At 34.6% G+C, this 19,346-nt stretch overlaps 1 protein-coding gene across 1 annotated transcript in view; it reads left to right on the top strand.

Moving 5' to 3' along the window:
* Positions 1-19,346, top strand: part of LOC150098035 (nuclear hormone receptor FTZ-F1-like) — a 333,419-nt gene that overhangs the window by 198,551 nt on the left and 115,522 nt on the right. The window lies entirely within an intron of this gene.

Below are 19,346 nucleotides of genomic sequence, written 5' to 3'. Positions count from 1 at the left end.
CAATGAGTTTAAAGATATAAGATTATAAGTAATTATTAATCACAGCGTTTCTAGACGATTTCTGTATTTATTTATGGAAAATTTCCTTAGAAGAAAAATATTCACAGACGCTGACCTTAATCTCAAGAATTGTAGAAGTCTGTTGCTGTTGTCTAGCAAATAACGTTTGTTAGAATCCCAAATGATGCAGCCGAATTTTTTTTTTCCTCCTAATTTAACTCGCTATGACATTGAACATTTTTTAGTTCCATCTGGGAGATTAAGTCGATATCAAAGGGAAGCTATGTTCACTTCTAATTTTTAATTAGCATTTTTTTTTCTTTTAATAAAGTGAATAATTCAATGATTTTCTCCCTCGGTAATTTTACAAATGAGTCATATCACTTGAGGGACGATGTCAAATATTTTTATCTCATTATATATTAGTTAGATGCCAGTGCAGCCTTCTGGTAATTTCCATGATGTTAGGTCTATAGATTAAAGACCATTTTTGCTTTGATTCTAGTCAACACCTAACAGAACTTCGCTTATTTATTTATTTTTTTCAGCCGATCACCAGTTATGTTTGGTGAGACAAGTAATATTTTTTCTTCTTTAAAAAAAAAATCGGGTTTGTAATCCAATAATCCAAAATGAAGCAAAATGAATGGTAGAATCCGAACGTATACAAATAAATACTAGTTGGGAGTCGAAACTTTACCTGTTATGTAATACACCATGAGACTGCATTCATCATCCTCGGCAATTGGTAGATCGGTTGCCTACCGATTTCCAAAATGGTAGGGCTAAAAAAAAGTGTCTTCCTTTGAAAAGAAGCTAGAGAATTTTTATTCCCCTCCCCCATCTTCATCTTGAATTGTTGTTCCATAAACCGAATATAGGGAACTTTTAAAGATGTTCTTTATTTGATTTAGCTTTAAAATCTAAAGTTATGAAGAAGAAAATATAACTTTAACGTCAGGAACATCGGCGATGGTAGTCACCAACAGTCATAAGGTATTAAGTTTTTAAACTTTCTTTTCCCTGTTAAGCAATATTTAACAGATCATCCAAGGATATCGTCATTAGAAATAAACGACTAAGTTTTGCTCTGCTTACTTTGGAATGGAGAATGATCAGTTAGTAGTACCCACAGCGTTTCATTACTAGGATACCCTCTGTAATCCGAATAGCGGAGTTGACCAATCCTCCGCATGGCATGCTCATTGAATACAAGTGTAGAGTGCCTATTTGGTTCAATACACAAAGTGCAAAACTCATAAATGCTCGAATGGCAAGATTTCATATTAAAAACGTAAGTAAATAAAAATATACTTTAAATTATTCAGCTTTAAATGTCTTGGTAAATTTTACATTTGAGCATTCTGTGAAAGAGTAGTCGATGGTGAAGTACTGAACTGTGATCATGGACTCGTGTTCCTGTGGGAGAGCTCTACGTATTTTGTCAAAATGTTGAGGGATTAGTTGCATCTCTGAGAACCGCTTATAAGACTAGATTAAACTTTTCGTGTGTGTGTGTGTGTGTGTGTTCTAAATCATCTTGCTGCTTCAGAAAAGCAGCTGAAATTTATGCACCAGATCATTTTAACTAAGTTTTTCTGATGTATTTAAACTTCAGTAGTGGTTGTCATATCGCAGTAATATTTGACCATTCTGAAAAACAATTATACGCCGAATTTTTATTTTTTATTTTTAAATAATAAAATTAAAAGAACTTCCATATTAAAAAATATTCTTGAAATGTACGGCGATTCATGTTGGTTGAACAATGCTGAATTTAAACATAAAGTTATTAAAACTAATTATGTGCTTTCAAAACCTATATCACGGCATTCAGTCCATTTGCATTTACAATTGAAATTCAATGAAACAGCTTTCTGTGAAGCAAAAATTAATACTCACTTTTGAGTCCCTTTTATCCCTGTTGGGTTGAACATTGGCTCGGAAAAATGTAACGGCATGAAACAATAATTGCTTCGGGTAAGCTTTTCTTTAATAATAGAAGGAAAGTTTGCTTTCTGTTCTTATTTATTCATGAATTGTTAAGTTTTAAGACAAAAAGGACCGAGTTCGCATTTTCCCTCAACATCCCTCATAGACCATTGCCTTTCTAACGCGCAGAGTTTATATTTCGGAGTAAAGCTATTGGGGATATGCCTTACTGATAGCTGCATACAGATTTCAAGGAAGCGTTCATATTCCTTTAACGCCGTGTTACTGGCCAGCAATGGTGGGCGATATTCAATACAGTACTATCAAAATACACAATGGTGTTTTCCTTTTCCTCTTCGTTTTTTTTTTTTTTTTTTTTTTTTTTTTTTTTTTTTTTTTTTTTTTGGAGTGGGCGGGGGATGCATTCCTTGACGGACAAACATATCCATTGCCAACAGCTGCAGTCGTAAATATGGACCCGTCACTCTTTGGGCATGGTTTTCTTGGGTAGGAGGAACGGTATTCTTTATGGCCTTCGTATAGATATGAAGGGCTAGATTGTGGCTTTATAGATTGAGTACGGTCAGCAAGTACTATAATCCATGTGAGTTACAGATTTAAGTTTTTGTTACGTTCATTGCAAAGAACAAGTTGCTTCAGTTTGAAAAGTAAATGGCTAACAGTTTCACGAAAATTCTAAATTCCATCTAGGTCCAATGATATTCCAGGAATACATCAAGCATTTGCTTTGAATGCAGAAGCGTAAAATGAACTGCATATATCCATAGAAGATCCTAGGATATGGGTTTGAGCTCCCTTCAGTATTATGCAAATTATTGTTGAATTTGCGAACGAAAAATGTCACAGAAATATCAACTGAAGCAAGGTGATGCAAGACGTTTGCCAACCTGTATATATTTCCTCTCTTATCGAGACAGCGGAAAATTACCACATGTGCAATACTTGAATGAAAAATACTAGTTTCTGGTTGAACGCTTACGACTGACCGAAAAAAACAGTTCCGTTTCCGGAACACCGTTGACTGCTGCAGTGTCAAGTTACCAGTGGTAGTGGTTGGAGTCAAATTACATCAGTTGGGGTAGTTAAGGAGAGAGAGCGGAAATGAGTACAATTTTTCAAGAGGCTAATGGTTGCTTCCTAAGAAATGCAGACAACAGCAAAATTCAAATATTATTATTAAAAATGTGATTTATTTCCATATTTGAATATCATGAATATATTTAATTAATGTTTCACGTAGTTATTTATTCCTTTTGAAACTTGTATCTACTAGCATGCCTTGATATTTTGAAAATCGAGATATTCGTAGTTTTAGTTTGAATACGATTTATTCAACAAGGACAGTTGAGTTTTTTTTATTTTATTTTATTTATTTTTTTTTTTTTAACGCATCATGGCAGCCCGTGAAACTTTCAGTTTTCAGTTGGAAGAACCACGATATAATTAACATTTGCAGACAGATAAAAACGTTTATACCATCTATGACAAAATCACTATCACTAAAAATATTCCTGTTTTTTAAACCATGATTTGTTGACGGGTTGGCTTATGTAGATTTTTTTTTTTTTTTTTTCAAGGTGAAGTCGACACTGCATGAGAATTTTTCACGAAAAACAAAATGCAGTGAAATAACTTACTTTGTAAGCCAGGGACTGAAAGTTAATGCAGAGGGCGTTGATTAATTAGACTTGTGATATACAGTAACAAGAGAAACGAAATGATCCTTTGCAGTCGTCGCTAGTTTTGATAATGTTATTTTCACAAAATGTGAGCAACAGAGCAGTATCACTAATCTTGAATAATCATAATTAAAACTCCGTTCAAACAGATAATAAAACTTTATCATTTGTTTTGATAGTTTTATACTACTTTGAGCTAGTTTCCAATGTGTGTGTTAAAAATCCACAGCATTAACAAGGTACGTAATGATGACTTCCTTTTTTTTTTTTTTTAAAGCTAGAACGAAGTGTTGTCGGATGTGGACTGTGAATATTTGAGTTCACGCCAAAATGTTTCAGCGATGGACGTAGGCTACAGCTGATGTTAAAGTTCGTCCGCAGTAATCATGAGTTTTTCGTGTATTTTTATGGCAAGAATAACCACGTTATCTGAGTACTGTACAATGGAACTCGAAATTCACTTATGAATTTCAGTTTATAACATGTAGGCATCAGAGAATATATACCACCAATCAATATTATAAAATTTTTGAATATCAAACTTAGTAAAATTAGATGAAATCAATAACTTTTATCAGTGACTTTTAGTTCTTTGCGATTGATGTACAGTCGTTTCGTATTCTATTTTAAAAAAAGTTACATGTACTACTAAAAATAGCTACTACTGTATGTCAAAATTCCTTCGTTTTAATGTACGAATGAAAACAGTTTTGGTTTGATCAATTGATTTTGGAGGCGAGCATTTTTAAAGAATAAAACAAAAATAATAAATAAAAAGCATACTGAAACGTTATAGGTTTAGCATTCTTAGTGGGAGTCACATAAAATAATAAAAAATAAATAAATAAATAAAACATAAAAATGTGAATGCTTCTAGTGATACGAAGAGTGAATATTTGAAATGAAAAGCCTTACGCGAAGTAAGGCTTTTCATTTGAAGATTTAGTCGGTCTATACGGAAGTGATTTTTCCCCTCGGAAACTCGAGTTTTTAATCTCACAAAACAGGCATACCGGCCAGAAAAACACACGCAATATACAGACATAGAATACTACGGAATAAAGATTAACCATCCTATTCCGTAGGATTTGGTCTCAAAAGCCTACGTTGTACTGTGTTGGTCTATGCGTAAAACAAGACAGGATAGGTTTTATATATTATACTACTTGGACAGATAATTAAAAACAAAAAAAGTGTGCCTCTTTGCATCAGTGTTGGCCTCTGTAGTGCAATCGATAGCAACGTTCCTTTGCTATCAATGGTCCGAGGAAATTATACAAATTATGGGCTATACGAGCTGTCTTGAGTTGCCTTTAAGATCTTAAATATCCTCCGCATTGAAATGGCAAAAACTTGTGATCTAATGTTACTTCCAGTGGGACCGTAGCGTTTTACAGAGAAAGCTGACTGGATAGCAGCTGATGTCGGTTTAGGCTCAGATAAACTCGTGTGGATTCTAATGAAGATTTTCGGATTGTAATCTGTTCTGTTCTTTGGGTCTAATGCAATTCCAGTTTATTTTACACTTCTTGAAGTGGGAAGTGGTAGAGTTTAATTTGCTAAGATCACAGAAAATCGAAATTGAAGGATGTAGAAGCTTTACAACGGATCCAGATATTTTTCAAAGAAAGAAGCTGGGGACAAAAATTAATCCCCCCCTCCCAGATGTATAACGTTGAGGATGGGAAATGTGCATGCACTGAACGCTCTTTACGCACGTTATGACAGCTAGGTTGAACCGCCCTGTGCGAGTGATCCTTGGTGGTCTGATTGGTAATAATAATATTATTAATTTATAATTTCATCACGTTTGTCAGCGGCTTTTTTGATTTATTGTTCGGTTGATTGTCTATCAATAATAAATGTTAAAAATTTGCTCTCTCACTAAACTAGAAACTCTACAAAAAATCTTAGGTGATATAACTTTAATTAATTTATTTATTTACAAATTACTACTCGTAATTTAGTTTTGTTCGGAAGTAAAAAACACCGATTTTATCCATGCATATACCGAAACGATGTCGAGCTGGATTCAAACCCCTCATGGAATTATGACGTTTTCTGTTTCGGATTCGGATTCATAAATATATCGAAATAAGCAGAAAGCATATGTATTAAATGGCGTGTTCAGTATATGATCATATGCCTTTACACTAACTACTTAATCTAAGGACACCGAATTCTGCAAAATTCTGATGAAGGACCCTTACGTGCAACACCAATATTTAGGGTTTTTGTTTTGCAGTAAACATAGAAAATTGTCAACATTTAACTCATATCGTGAATTAATGGAAAGTTTGAAAGAAATTAAAAAAAAATAATAATAAATCTCTACTTTGATGAAGAAGTTTTACGATTCAGTTGTCTGGTCTACGAAATTTAATAGCCCAAATCCTCTATTTATTCATAACGTATGAGCTCTCAATTTCGATTTGGCACCTATAATGTATTGGTTTAGAAAATTATAGTATTCGTAAATTGTTACCGATCTCGCCAAGTAATTTTTATTTTTTTGAGATGAGGAGAGTTTGATCTGCTGAGGGAAATCTGTTTGAAAACTGCATACCTACTTGCGGTGAGCATAATGTATATGTAAATAAGAAATAAATATAAAAGGAGTATGTGCATTTCTATAAACGATGACTAGAGTGTCTCACAATTAAAATACTAACGACTAACATACGGTATATAAACAACAATACCTGTTTTTCGAGTGGAACTGGTTTTGGAATGCTTGATTCCAAAGATTTTGGTATTGTTAATATTTGCATGTAGTACTCCACTAGAATAAAAAAAAAACGCCCTCGAAACAAATTGTTTGGCTCACCATAAACCATAGATAGGAAGGGTGGGCGTGAATAGAGAATATTTTTTAAGGAAAGCAAAAGCACTGGTTTCATAAGGCTTCGTGGGTTGGGCATGTAATTCTGTAGCAGTACACGACTATCAGGATTTACTCTATAAATTAACGTTTTTGTTATTATTATTTATTATTATTTATTATTTTTTTTTTTTCAGTTTTCATTCTACTCATTGTAATCAGTAATTGTTGTTCCGATTTATATCAGTGCATCTAGAGCTTCATTTAAATGCTAGAAATCCTGTTTCTACCTTTATGATTCTAGCTACGGGTCGCACAAGATCTTGTTGAAATGGTACCACATCTTGCCGCTGCTGCATCAACAAGAATTTTTGTTGACAGTGTAACTAGTTTCATCTAAATGGCCTCCAACGAAAACTGGGTCAGATTTTTTACAGTACCAATTTCTCTCGTCAATAAACGTTGGTCTGCTGTTTTAAGGGCTTCCAAAAAGTGAAGAACTGAACAGCTGTGAATATGTTATATGTAAACTTTTAAACTATGTACCATGAGCAGATATTTTTATGCGTTGGAGCTGTCCGAAGTTGAACTCTCAACTTTGAACAGCTTCGTTTTCAATGCTAAAATTAATTTAATTTTCAACGCTGTTTGATGAATACAGGTAGTATTCATCACTTAATTGAGATTGCAGGAACTCTGAGGACATTATTTAAATTAAGGGGATGTTAAATCCCACATTGTTTTAAAACCGAATAAGAAACTCAAAGATTGGAATCAGAGAGTTTCATGCCGAGTATAGTAAACTATAAAAGTATCGGCGATCGCTAGTGTGAGCTAATGCAAGTGACCCCTAGTACGTAGTACAATACCGGGCAACTCGCAGCAAAGGCGGTCAAGTTCTGATAGCTATTCATAGGTATTTTCAATAATGTAAAAACACATTTCCTAGGAAATGTATGCTGTGATTACATTATGGTAGGAGGTCACTACCCAGACCGGTTTCAGCCTTTTTTGAGGCTTCATCAATGAGTAGCTAGACCAAATTAATACCAAAGCGTATAGCGAAAAGAACTTATATACTCTGCTATACGAGTTTCCAAACAGGTGCAACCATTAAGTTACTTAAATATAAACAGCCAATTGGCGATATAAACGGTGATCGCCGATACTTTTATAGTTTACTATATTCGGCATGAAACACTTTGATTCCAATCTTTGAGTTTCTTATTCGGTTTTAAAACAATGTGGGATTTAACATCCCCTTAATTTAAATAATGTTTATATCGCCGAAATGAAGCTTATTGGCTCTTTATATTTAAGTAACCCTGAAGACTTTTTTTTAAGTCGCAGACATTTTTTAAAGAGCACGAGGCCTATAAAAATAAGAACACTGCATATTTTCTTAGGTTACATTGGTCAAATTGTATGATGATACAATGAAAATATGCCTTGGAAGAAGGAAACAAGAAAATACACTGAAGAATACAAAGGGCTGACGGTTACCTGAAGAAGACCAAATCGCTGAAAATGTAGACAGTGCTTTAATCTTAAATGTAGAAAACAATGTAGTTGATATACGTACGTAGTAAGAATTATACTGATAGAAGAACCTCCTTTAAGTATGAATTGAAATATTACGTTGGAACCAATATCTAAAAAGTGAAATAATGAACACGATAAAGAATGGAAAGGAAAGTAGCAATGATAGTACAACGATAGAAGTGTTTAACACAACCAAAGAAATGACTGATAATCAGTTAATAGGTTGCTGGACATTGAAAAGATACCTAGACAGTGGAAAGAGGTAATGATAACATAATTCCAAAGAAATGCATTCTCACTAAATGCAATAATTGAAGGGGAATTACTGTACTTTCACTACCTGCGAAACTTTTATTGTGATATTTGAATGATTATGAAAAAATCATCCAATCAGAATAAAATTAAAATAAGGATATATGGATTAGAGATATGGAAAGACTCAGAAAGCCAAATTAAATTGAAACAGTGCTTGTGTAAAATATTAAAAATATTTTGTCCGCAATGATAACGATGATGAATTATATACACAGGAAAAAAAGCAAAAAGACGCAAATAAAAGTAGATTGACCATGTACTGAGAATGCCCAAGGGTAACTTTAACATGAATCCCGAAGGAAAAAAGAAAAGAGAAAGGCCTAAGCAACTTAGCGAAAAACGAAAAGAAGGAAATACAGGAAAAAAAGAAGATAAGTAGATATTTTCTTGTTTCATATCAGAGCAGCATCGCTGTCTGGGTATACTTCGCATACGAAATTCCTCACTCTCATCAAATATGAACAAGAAGATGACTTTCGCATCACCATGTCATCATTACAATTCAGAATACCAACTAAACGAGCCTGCATTTCATCTGTTCTCTCCATCACACACAGGAAGTTATGGTTTGAGGTATGCTGGTGACTAAATTTCTCGACCATGGCGACTCTATCAACTTGCAACGATACTGTGAAAATTAACGGTAACGATGCTAACCAGCTATGTTTGGTAATGCTGCCTGAAATATCTTTTTTACAGTTTTGATATCTTCTTATATGACTTTGTTATAAGAAAGCTATGACACAAAAACTGTTGTTCATGTGGGAACGATGGTAGACTTATTCAATCATCACACCGTACGTCATTCAACAAACGGTGTGTTGGGTTGCTAATCCCATAGTGGGACATATCACAACAGACATGTTGGATTTCTATCGCTAAATAAATAATTTATGCTGCATTTCCCCCTGTTCCCTTGAACAAAGCTTCTATATTGTAGATCTTAATGCTGTGTAAAGAAAAAAAACCCGAAAAAAATTGTTCTTAGAAAAATCTATTCAAATTATTTTTACATGCAACTCATTGGAAATGATAATTTTCATAAGCTAAATTACATCATTAATCAATTTCTATTTGGCTTGGATTCGAATAATAAAAATGTATATTTGGTAAAGCATTTTGATAACGTTTGATTGATTACTCTATATTGTAAATCACGTGATGATTGCAAGTTTCAGATTATATGTCTCAGCAGATTCTATATTGGCTTGGTGGCAGGGTGGATAAAGTTTACTTTGTGCTCTCAACAAGCAACTTGTGTTACTCTAAATGGGTGGGGGCGAAGGGAGGAATTTAGTGCGTTTCATTTGATCCGCTGGGCTTTTTTTTTTTTTTTTTATCTTCTCCGCACCTTCACTTGTATGACAGGACAGAGTGTATTGTGGAGTTTCGGATAGTTTTTGTTCAGTTAGATGAAAAACAAGATCCATCGCAAACAAATTCATTTATTATTTTCATTTTTTCCACAGAATATTTTGGTATTACAAATGCCATTGGCATAATTTAATTAATACTTGAAGACATTTTTTCTAGCGCTACTTCATTCCTAAGATGCGAGTTTCGTCTGTAGGAAATCTACAGTGCAGTTTTTGTTTCGTATTGATTATACACGAAAGCAATAAACAGACACATACACACACGCAAATCTCTAACAAAAGCACGCCGACAATAAAATTGTAGAGACAGATAAAATAGAAAAAGCTTATCCTTTTTCCGGTTCCTATCTATTTGCACAACCATTCCACTTTCCCAGAATGGCCTCATTTTTGCCAAGTGTATTCATAGATATAATGAATCTTCCTACCCACTCATGACAGGGTCTAGCTTATGAGTGTGTGTGTGTGTGTGTGTGTGGAAGAGCGAGGGAGAGCATGTATGCAGTCGTGCGCAGCCACTACTTACTGACCTATGTGATGTCACAATAACCTTGACCCATTTTTCCGTCTAGTATTGTAGCCATTCAACATGCTCACTTGCTGTGCACAGAGCGTTTACATATTCTCCTGTGTAGGGGATATACGGATGAGCTCAGGAGCCATTCCAGCAACGAAACTAGCGAGAACGAGAGTATATGAACTAGAGGAAAAGAATAGGGAAAAACCTGTCCTTGAAAAGCAACGACTGGATTTCATGGAGGGGCAGAGAGGCGGAGCGGAGTTAGAAGAGGGAGTGCATGTAGCGTTAGCAAAGGCCTCTAAGGAGGGTAGCCATCAGTAAACAGCCGATCGCCGTTAACCCACTCACATTACAGACATTAAGCTACCGTTTTCTCTCATTTTTCCTCCCCCCCCCCCCATCGTTGTACCGGTTAAAACTTAGCAATTGAGCTACACTTACGCAACTCTGCAGAGGCTGTTTTCCAGTTTGGGACGAATAATAATCAGTGTAGTAAGATGCGTGAAGATATAAGATATTAGTTTTCAACACTTTCTTTCATAGTTATATGTTATCCTTCCCACAGTGTTTGTTTTGTTTTGTATAAAATTTCTTAATTTCAGTTGTTATACAAGGAAAAAACAATAGGATATGATTTTGTATCATGGCACTTGAGTGATGCCAAACGACACTGCTATAACGTAGCATGGTGCTTTATAATGGATATTTTTAAATCGCTTTATTCCATGGCCTCTAATTTCAAGCATAATACAATAATGCAAATTAAAGCTATATAATGTATTACATTTCTGCCTTACGTTTCGTGTTCCAAATAAAAATATATTTTACATTCGTGAATTTCACGCCAAGTCTTATGCAGCCGACTCATTCTGTTCATTGACCTAGTCACGTGAATTTTCCACCTAATGAAAACTTTATTCTGTCCACGTCGCGCTGTCATTGTTCTTTGGCAAAATTCTGTTCTAAATTTTTTTTTTTTTTTGAAGATATTACGGTAATCAGGACAATAAATCCAACAACCTAGGAAGGACTTGTTCATTAGTGATCAGCATAGAATATGTAGTTTTTTGTTTATGGTGAACGAGTACAGTGTGAACTCTATAAATGCCTCTGCGTTCAATTAACACAACAGTCCTATGCGCTCCGCCATTTCTATACTGTAGGTACAATGCCTGTAATTTTCTTTTAATGCTTATATATTATATAATAATAAATATTAAACTTTTAATAAATTTGTATAATTCCTCTAACTATTCAGAAAAATCACCATCCTCCAAGTTCTCAGGCGACCTGTAGACCTAAAACGCTTCTCGAGACATTACCAAACATTGCTTTACTCTGATTATACTGTCTCTTAATACATTTATCATCTGGTTAGCCTGATAGACTTGCCTAAATTCTTGTTGCACACGAAAACCATAATGCATACTGAGCTTTTTATTGAACTATCCCCATCTTAACCTACTAGTTACAGTGTGATGAGCTCCGATTTGCACGGACATTCTATGATAGCATCAGCCTTATTCCCTTTGAGAGACCTTGGTTCCAATCCCTTCTAGGACAACCGAGGAACCTTTTCATTGTCTTCTTAACCGAAGGTGAATAGTCGCTCCTAGACTTCGGTTATGGTTTATTCCAAATAAACCACAACCAAAGCGTCACGTGTTCTTTACCAGTTTTTCAGGGCACTTATTTTAAATTAGTTAATCTTCTCCTCAGACAACTACTTCATTTGTAGGTGCGTTTCACAAAATGCGTAAGCACTTATTGGATTCGTTTCAGTTCGTTGTTGCTTTTGTTATGCATATGTGATGAATAGCTTTTATTGAAAGTCACTATCTGGAGTTCTTGCTGATATTTGCTTAAACGTCTCAATTTTGATTTAATTTATTGTAAAAGTATGGAAAAGTTTTCGAAATGATACAACGTAATAATTCTGCTCTGAATGAAAATTGGTTAAGGTCTCTAGCATTTTAATTATGCTTTCTGTCAGATCATATTTAGTGGCAACATGGTTCGAATGGATCTTAAATTACGTGTTACAGCAATAAATAAGATAATACAGTAAAATGCTCCCGGTTGAAGTTGCTATGATGATGATGAATGAAGCAGCTCTACAAGAACGCAATTGCAAAATGTCATTTTTGTTTTCAAATGGTTATCTGCGATCTTTTGCAGAACTTGTTTACAATAAGTGCAGCGCTATTAAAAGGTTAAACCTATGCAAACATTGTATTGTCGATCTGATTATTGTTTGTTTAGCAAATTTCCACTGAATTTTAGGGTAACATGGATGCCGAGAATAAGGGTCAATGGACGTCATCCTCTTTGTTTAAAGTCTTTAATATCGACTATTGCATAAGATGTGGAATTTATTCGCTCACTCTCCCGACCTGTTATTGCGTAACGTGATTTTCTGGCTGAGCAACGCACAGAATTTCATCACTTTTATAATCTCAAGGTTGAAATAATCACCTTCCTTTGTCAGTCTTCACTTAAAAATGCAGACAAGTGTACAGACCTTTTTCATTGCAAATTGCTCTCTAAATGACAGATTTGGATACTCAAATGCTCTCCGTTTGCAATAAAAGGAAAAGGTAAAACAATCCATAAACTATTCTGGACGCAACGTGTCAAAGTCCCGCGTCCAGCACTGGAGAAGTTCAGGAATCGCAATAAATTCAACTGAAAACTTAAAAAACCAATTGGATGAAACATTTGAGCCTGTTCGTGCAATGTATTCAGTGAGTTCGGATTCCCATTTAGGATGCAATGAACATGGTTATTCTTACCAGAAACGTGGCTTTTTCTTCTCGAATAAACAGTCTGAAGAACGCACGTAATGAACAGCCATAGTACACTGGCCTCATAGGTTGCCTTAGTTTCTTCGGCTGTAATCTCAAACAACCCAACCGTACGTATTTGGTATCCTCGAACAAATGTGATTTTAATTCAAAGACCGTAACAAATATTTTCGTCAACTGAAGACTGTCCATGTAGCGAGCGGTTGAGATAACCATGTTTCACACGCTTATTGAAGATGAGTCCGAGAGAGTTGGTTTTTTCTTGTTTATGATTGGATTCACACAAGGGAATCCTTTTTGCAAATAGTATGATTTAAAAAATAAAAAAAAAAGCTCGGTTTATCGGAGTTCATCGTGCAGTGAAAGACTTTATTACTACCTTCAAATTTTTCTGGCATCGATGGAAAAGTGGTTCAAGATGTGGGCTAATGAAATGAGTACTAGTTTGGGAATTCAAACAGAAGATGTAATTATATATTGTTTATAATGTATATATTTTTCAATGATTTTCACATTGTTCTGTAGAAAGAGATAAAAGTCAGCCATCAAGCTATCATCCCATTGCCTTCACTCCAGTAGTCTCGAAAGTGATTGGAAAAATGTCATTAGGAACCATCTTTTTCTAGAGACTTATCAAGACAGTGAAAAAGTGATCCCTAATATGGATTCTGCCATTTTCATACTAACCAGACTTCCTTTTGCCCTTTTTTGGAAATATTTGGAGTAACTCGTGTGGCTCTCTTAATATTTCCAAGACGTTTGATTGTGTCTAGCATCGAGGTCTTCTAATCAAGCTTATGGTCTCTCCCCTCCCCCATCCTCGTCTTTGGTGATTGATTGTCAGTTGCCTCCCTGGTCATCCAGACATCAATCACCTTCTCTCTCTAACTTCAAATCTTGGTTCGGATGAATGAAGTACTCTCCATTCCTCTTCTTTATTCGAGATACCGTGTAGTACTCAAATGATTTGAGCTTCAAGACCTTCTCTAACCGATGTCTTTAACACTGATTTCATCACCATTCTCAAATGGAATGAAGATAATTTAGCGACTTTCAATGGTATCATCTTACAGTCCTGTCTCTTGTTTTACCAGAAGGAAGATACTACTGCTTCATCCCTCTTACTGTAGGTGTAAGAGGGAGAAAGAGCTTTCCCACTTCCTTCTCATAATGTTCCGATATCCATTCAAGACCAGTTTTCTCTTCTTGGGTCGACTTTCACATTTAGCTTAACCTTGTATAAACATATCACATTCTTAAACGTATCATCTCCTCAGTCTAAAATAATAAGGTTTATTTTTCATTCCAAGCAATTGCTCAACTCCTGATGCTTTATAAATCTCAAATCCGACTGACTTGAAGGTACCAATGGAGATGGAATGGAGAATACTATATATATATATATATATATATATATATATGTTAAATAGGAACTTTCACTGCCGTTGCTCCACTGAACTAGCTATTGTCATTCCTCATTTTCCCTCAAATCATATAATAACACGTACAGCCACTGTCAACATCCATATACAGTTCAACTCCAACCGTATCCAACCAACTTTTCATCTTTCTTTATTTCGTCTACTTCTGCTTGGAACCCTTCCTCATATTGTCCAAAGACACAGCTCTCAGCTTTTCAGATAGATTCATTCTTTCTCCTTAAACCGCTTACTCTCACACACCACTGTTTGTGTTATAGATTTTCTGACTTCTCGTATGTATTTTTCGCGTTTGATATATTACTATTGATATATAAAAGTGCTCTTTGGAACAGTTGTTAAGCAAAATATGCAGTTGTAGTTGATTAGGAACACACCAGGGCAAAGTCTGTACACAACGCATTTAGTAGCGTATACGAAGTCTAGTAAATACGTTTTCTAACCAGTGTCCGTTTTTCGAAGTGAACGAGAGAGAGAGCTTTTCTGGTAAGGAAACTTCCATTGCTATGTGAGACTGCTTACTCGCTTTAAGTTGAAAATTCATTATAACTGTTCCTCACGTCCTAGAGGAGGATCGAATCTAAGTCTCACTACCTGAATGACTGTATAATAAGCACACGTGGAGGACATGCATGGAACTTGATTCATATTCACTTCGATCAGAGATCTTAATCAGAACTCTGCCACCAAGCTACACCCTGATTTATTTATTTATTTTTTTTTTTTTCACTAGACGTTTTACTCAACATATTTGATATCTTATTGAAAATTCTGGAATTATCAGAATAAAATGTCATAGACGGACTGCGACTTCTAAGACCTATCAGTTGACGTTATGAAACAGTGCTTCCTTCTCCTGGCATATTTCAGTTCTTTAACTTCACGGCTTGAATCAGAAAGGAAATCAGCTACTTCACAGATCATTTAATAAAATATTTTACGCGCTTTTTTTTTTTTAGCGTTCGAGAAAAAAATTAAAACAGAATGTAACTTACTTTGTAACAAGCAGGGGGGGAGAACTATCAAACTACGATATTTAGGCTGAGGGGAGGTGCAGGCTTTTCCCCTGAAAGTTCATATAAATCCGTTCAAAGTTTTCCTAGGCTCCTGGAAGCGGTTTATAATGCGAAGGGATAGGTTTGAGAACCCTTAGCACTGCAGTGTTTCGCTAAATAGCAGTTACTCCTTTGGATACTTAAGTATATTCGGTAAGTTTAGTTATAACAATTATTTCTAGTTGATTTTTTATCCAAGTTACGTCTCCCCCTCTTTCACGCTTTCTTTAATCGTATTTATATGATATATATTTATATTTAATTTCATTTACTATTCATCTATCTATCATGACTCGCTATCCAGGAAAAGTAGGTTGGTATCAGCGGATCTGACTCCGAGACATTGTGTTAATATATATATTTATTTATTTATTTTTGGGAAAATTTACATGTTTTGCATTCATACTAAGGCTAGTTGTTGTTCGCTTTTCTAAAAAAAAAATTTTTTAATGAACTAATTTTGCTTTTGTCTTGTGGATGTGTTTCTAATTCATGAAGTTAAAATGATGTATTCAAAATACTTAGTCATCCTAAAGTTTTGTCTTCATCTCAACATAATTTATATGCTCTTCCTAAACTAACAGCATACCGATATTTTTCAATGAAACCTAATATAATAGATTTGATAATAAATTTTTCTAATATTGAGTTTTCTTCTCCAAGATTTTTGTTTTTGATTCAAATACGCAGTGAAAAAGGGGAATAAACCAAAACATACTTCTGAAAAAAGGGAAAAAAAAACACTTAAAAATCCTTAACTTAATTGGTAGTTGGTTTTCTTATAAAAAAGAAGAGCTGCTGAAGATCAGTGGAAATCTTTAAAAATTTTTGGCTACAGATGAAAATAAGCTAAATCTTGTTTTTCTGTGATTCAGTTATGTCTGCATATCCCCAGAATGCTTTTAAACCTTAATTGTTATAGTTTAAATTGAAAAAAAAAAAAAGAGGTTAAGTAATAACTTCAGTATTAACTTCCATCGTATCTAATTCATCATGGAGACTGTTATGAAGACTACGGGCAAGACATCCTTGGCCAAGTTTGCTTTAAGAATGAGAATACATTTTCGCTTTGCTTTCTCGTAATTCCTTCCGAATTAAATTTGGCATTATCACCTGTGAATGCAATCCATTGGCCTCAAACGCACTTTCGGATTTTACTTAAAAAAAAAAAAAAGAAGTAGACATTACCGTGTTTTAAAAATTGGCGGAAGTGCAATAATTTTTAGATAAAAAAAATATCCTTTTTATTGCTATGCGATTAATAACATGCCTTTAAAAACTTGCAGAGATTATCTGAAGTTGATTACTCAGTAACAGAAAAAAAAATAGGGAGAAAGAAATTCAACACATCTACTTTTTTTTCTTCTTTTTTTTTTGGCACGATTTTATGCCTTTACGCAAATATAATAGCCGAGTTATCCGCCCAGCCTCTTCCCCGAGGTTGACAAATGAGTCTTGTAACACTGTCTGGCTCATTTGTTTCACGGAATTTCAATCGTAATAACCGCAGAAATGGGCTAATTTGCTTGTTTGATGTTGTTTACAAGTATCACTTGACCTGCAACGCGTATTTTCTCTTGACAACGAACACTTCCATTCTGATTTTGCCTAACTCAGCAAGTATGAGATCAGTTGTTCCGCTCCCGACACGCCATGGACTTCAAAAACCTGTTAATAGGAATGCACCTTTTTACCTATAACAAAACGATCCGAATTCTCTTATACACCTATACTTAACAACATATTATGGTCTTCCGCTTTTCTCTTGTTGGCACGACCTGTTTGAATCAACGAGGCAAATTATTATTGCGGTATTTCTACGGTGCAAGAATACTGGGAAATTAGAACGGAATTTGTGAACTTTCAGTAAATGGAACTTACTGAAAGTTCACAAATGATCCCCGCAGTTGTACTACTATTTCGATAAGGCATTCACTGTCTGTATCTTGAGTTGATCTTTTTAAAGCATCGCGACAAAATGACTGTGTTTGGTATTGCTGACTATAACTGTTAGGAAAAAAAAATTAAAAGAACATTTCAGTGATATGTTATGGGAAGGAAAGATTTCCACAACACATCTCTGTAATCGTATATCATTTAAGGAAAAACATCGCTTCAATTGATTGACTAATAGGCATTCTTCCTTCTTCGATAGGTCATTAAACAATTAGATGAACAGTCTGTTGTATGCTATACTGTAGAGCAATGAGTGCATTTGTTACCAGGCTACTCGTTTTGTTCAAGGTTGAAGAGATTCGTGGAAGAGTTGCCATTTTCTTGACAACATTTATGTTCATTGTGGATTCTAGTTTTTTTTTCTTCTTCTTCTAAATTATGATTTAAGAAAATGGGAGTATTTATTCTTATTGTGAAATTGCCGTTTTTTCACGAATTTCAGTAGGCAAAGTAATCATATTAGACTTCCTAGAAATGTACGATTATTAATAATTGCCACATTCAATTTCTCACGTTTTGTATCTTGTCATTTTCTTATCCATTTACACATCTTATTTTCCATTTCTTGAGGAACAAAAATAGAGAAACATATACCAGCAATTTATTATATAATACGTAGTTTAAGACAAGATATATTATATTATACTATGCGTGTGTAATGATGCGTTCGCTTCTCAAATTCTAAATTGCAAATCTTTAAGATGAATCTATAAACACTGTGACGGACTACTTTACAGGAATACTTCATTTCCATTTTTATTTCTCACACAGAATTTGCTTTAAAAGCCCACTCTGTTCTGGGCCAAATGTTGATTTAAAAACTTATTACTATCTTTTTTACAGTAGGAATGCACTAGTACTGTACAACCGTACCATATTAGTAAGCTAAAGTAGGATTACAATTGTTGACATTGCCTTAAACAAAAATGCTGGATATAAGTTTCTGAGAAATAGTAATGAAGAAAACTTGTTCGATAAGACACGTAGTAAAGATGAATGATGTATGAATGGTGCAGTTGTAATGAAGTAAATTTGGTGTTAGATTACGAATAAATAGTGGTTTTTAGTTATTCTGAGGAGTGTGGCGGACGGATAAATGATGTCTGAGGAGGTAGCTATAGGATCATTTGCGCGATAATGAGTCAGTAAGGGAATCAGTTTGACTAGTTTCTGTCAAAAAAATCTAAAAGTTTTTAAAGAAAGACTGAACCTAAGTAGAAGAGAAAGTCCAACTTTTTGGATACAGTAATCATTAGATGATGTGATATGCTTTATGCTAAGACACTTAAAAGTTATCTCTTTACCAAGAAAAGAGATTTCTTTTCTTGGTAAAGCTCTAGATATTACAATAAGATTATACAGTGATACATGCAGGGTTTGTAATGCAGTTTTTCCCCATTACTCTTTCATGGTGGGGGTTCACATAAAATATATATTAAAGAGTTGATTCTAGATATTCCCGAAGTGGTGTTTATGCATTAAGGTTTCTTACAATGAGAAGAAACGCAATGTGCTCTCTTCCAAAAAGATTGAATGGGATTTAAGTGAATAAAATTCATTCATATGCAGAACTAAGATAAAAGAATTTGAAAGTACTCCAGAATTGGTAGAGTCGTTTCAGGCAAAAAAAAGAAGTATCTTCAAGTATAGTGAGTAACCATAGAAGAAAATAAACACTCAGATCAACAGTGTGGTCTTCGAACTTTTCCACTGAAAGGTGAGTATTATCAGCAAGATTTATGGAAAGGTTGTGGAGGAATCCATGCACAATGTTGTGCGAGTCCCAGGAGAGAAGCTGCGTTAATGCAGATTGTTACTTTGGAAAGGATTAAGATATACCAATGAGGCGATAATTTGATTACATAGATCTGTCTCGTTTATTCGAA

This window comes from Typopeltis vanoorti, chromosome 16 (assembly GCF_054136105.1).
Source record: "Typopeltis vanoorti isolate ZY-2024b chromosome 16, IOZ_Tvanoo_1.0, whole genome shotgun sequence".
NCBI classification, from domain to species: Eukaryota; Metazoa; Arthropoda; class Arachnida; order Uropygi; family Thelyphonidae; genus Typopeltis; species Typopeltis vanoorti.
The sequence above is the reverse complement of the archived record's forward strand: the minus strand, read 5'-3'. Positions and strand labels throughout refer to the sequence as shown.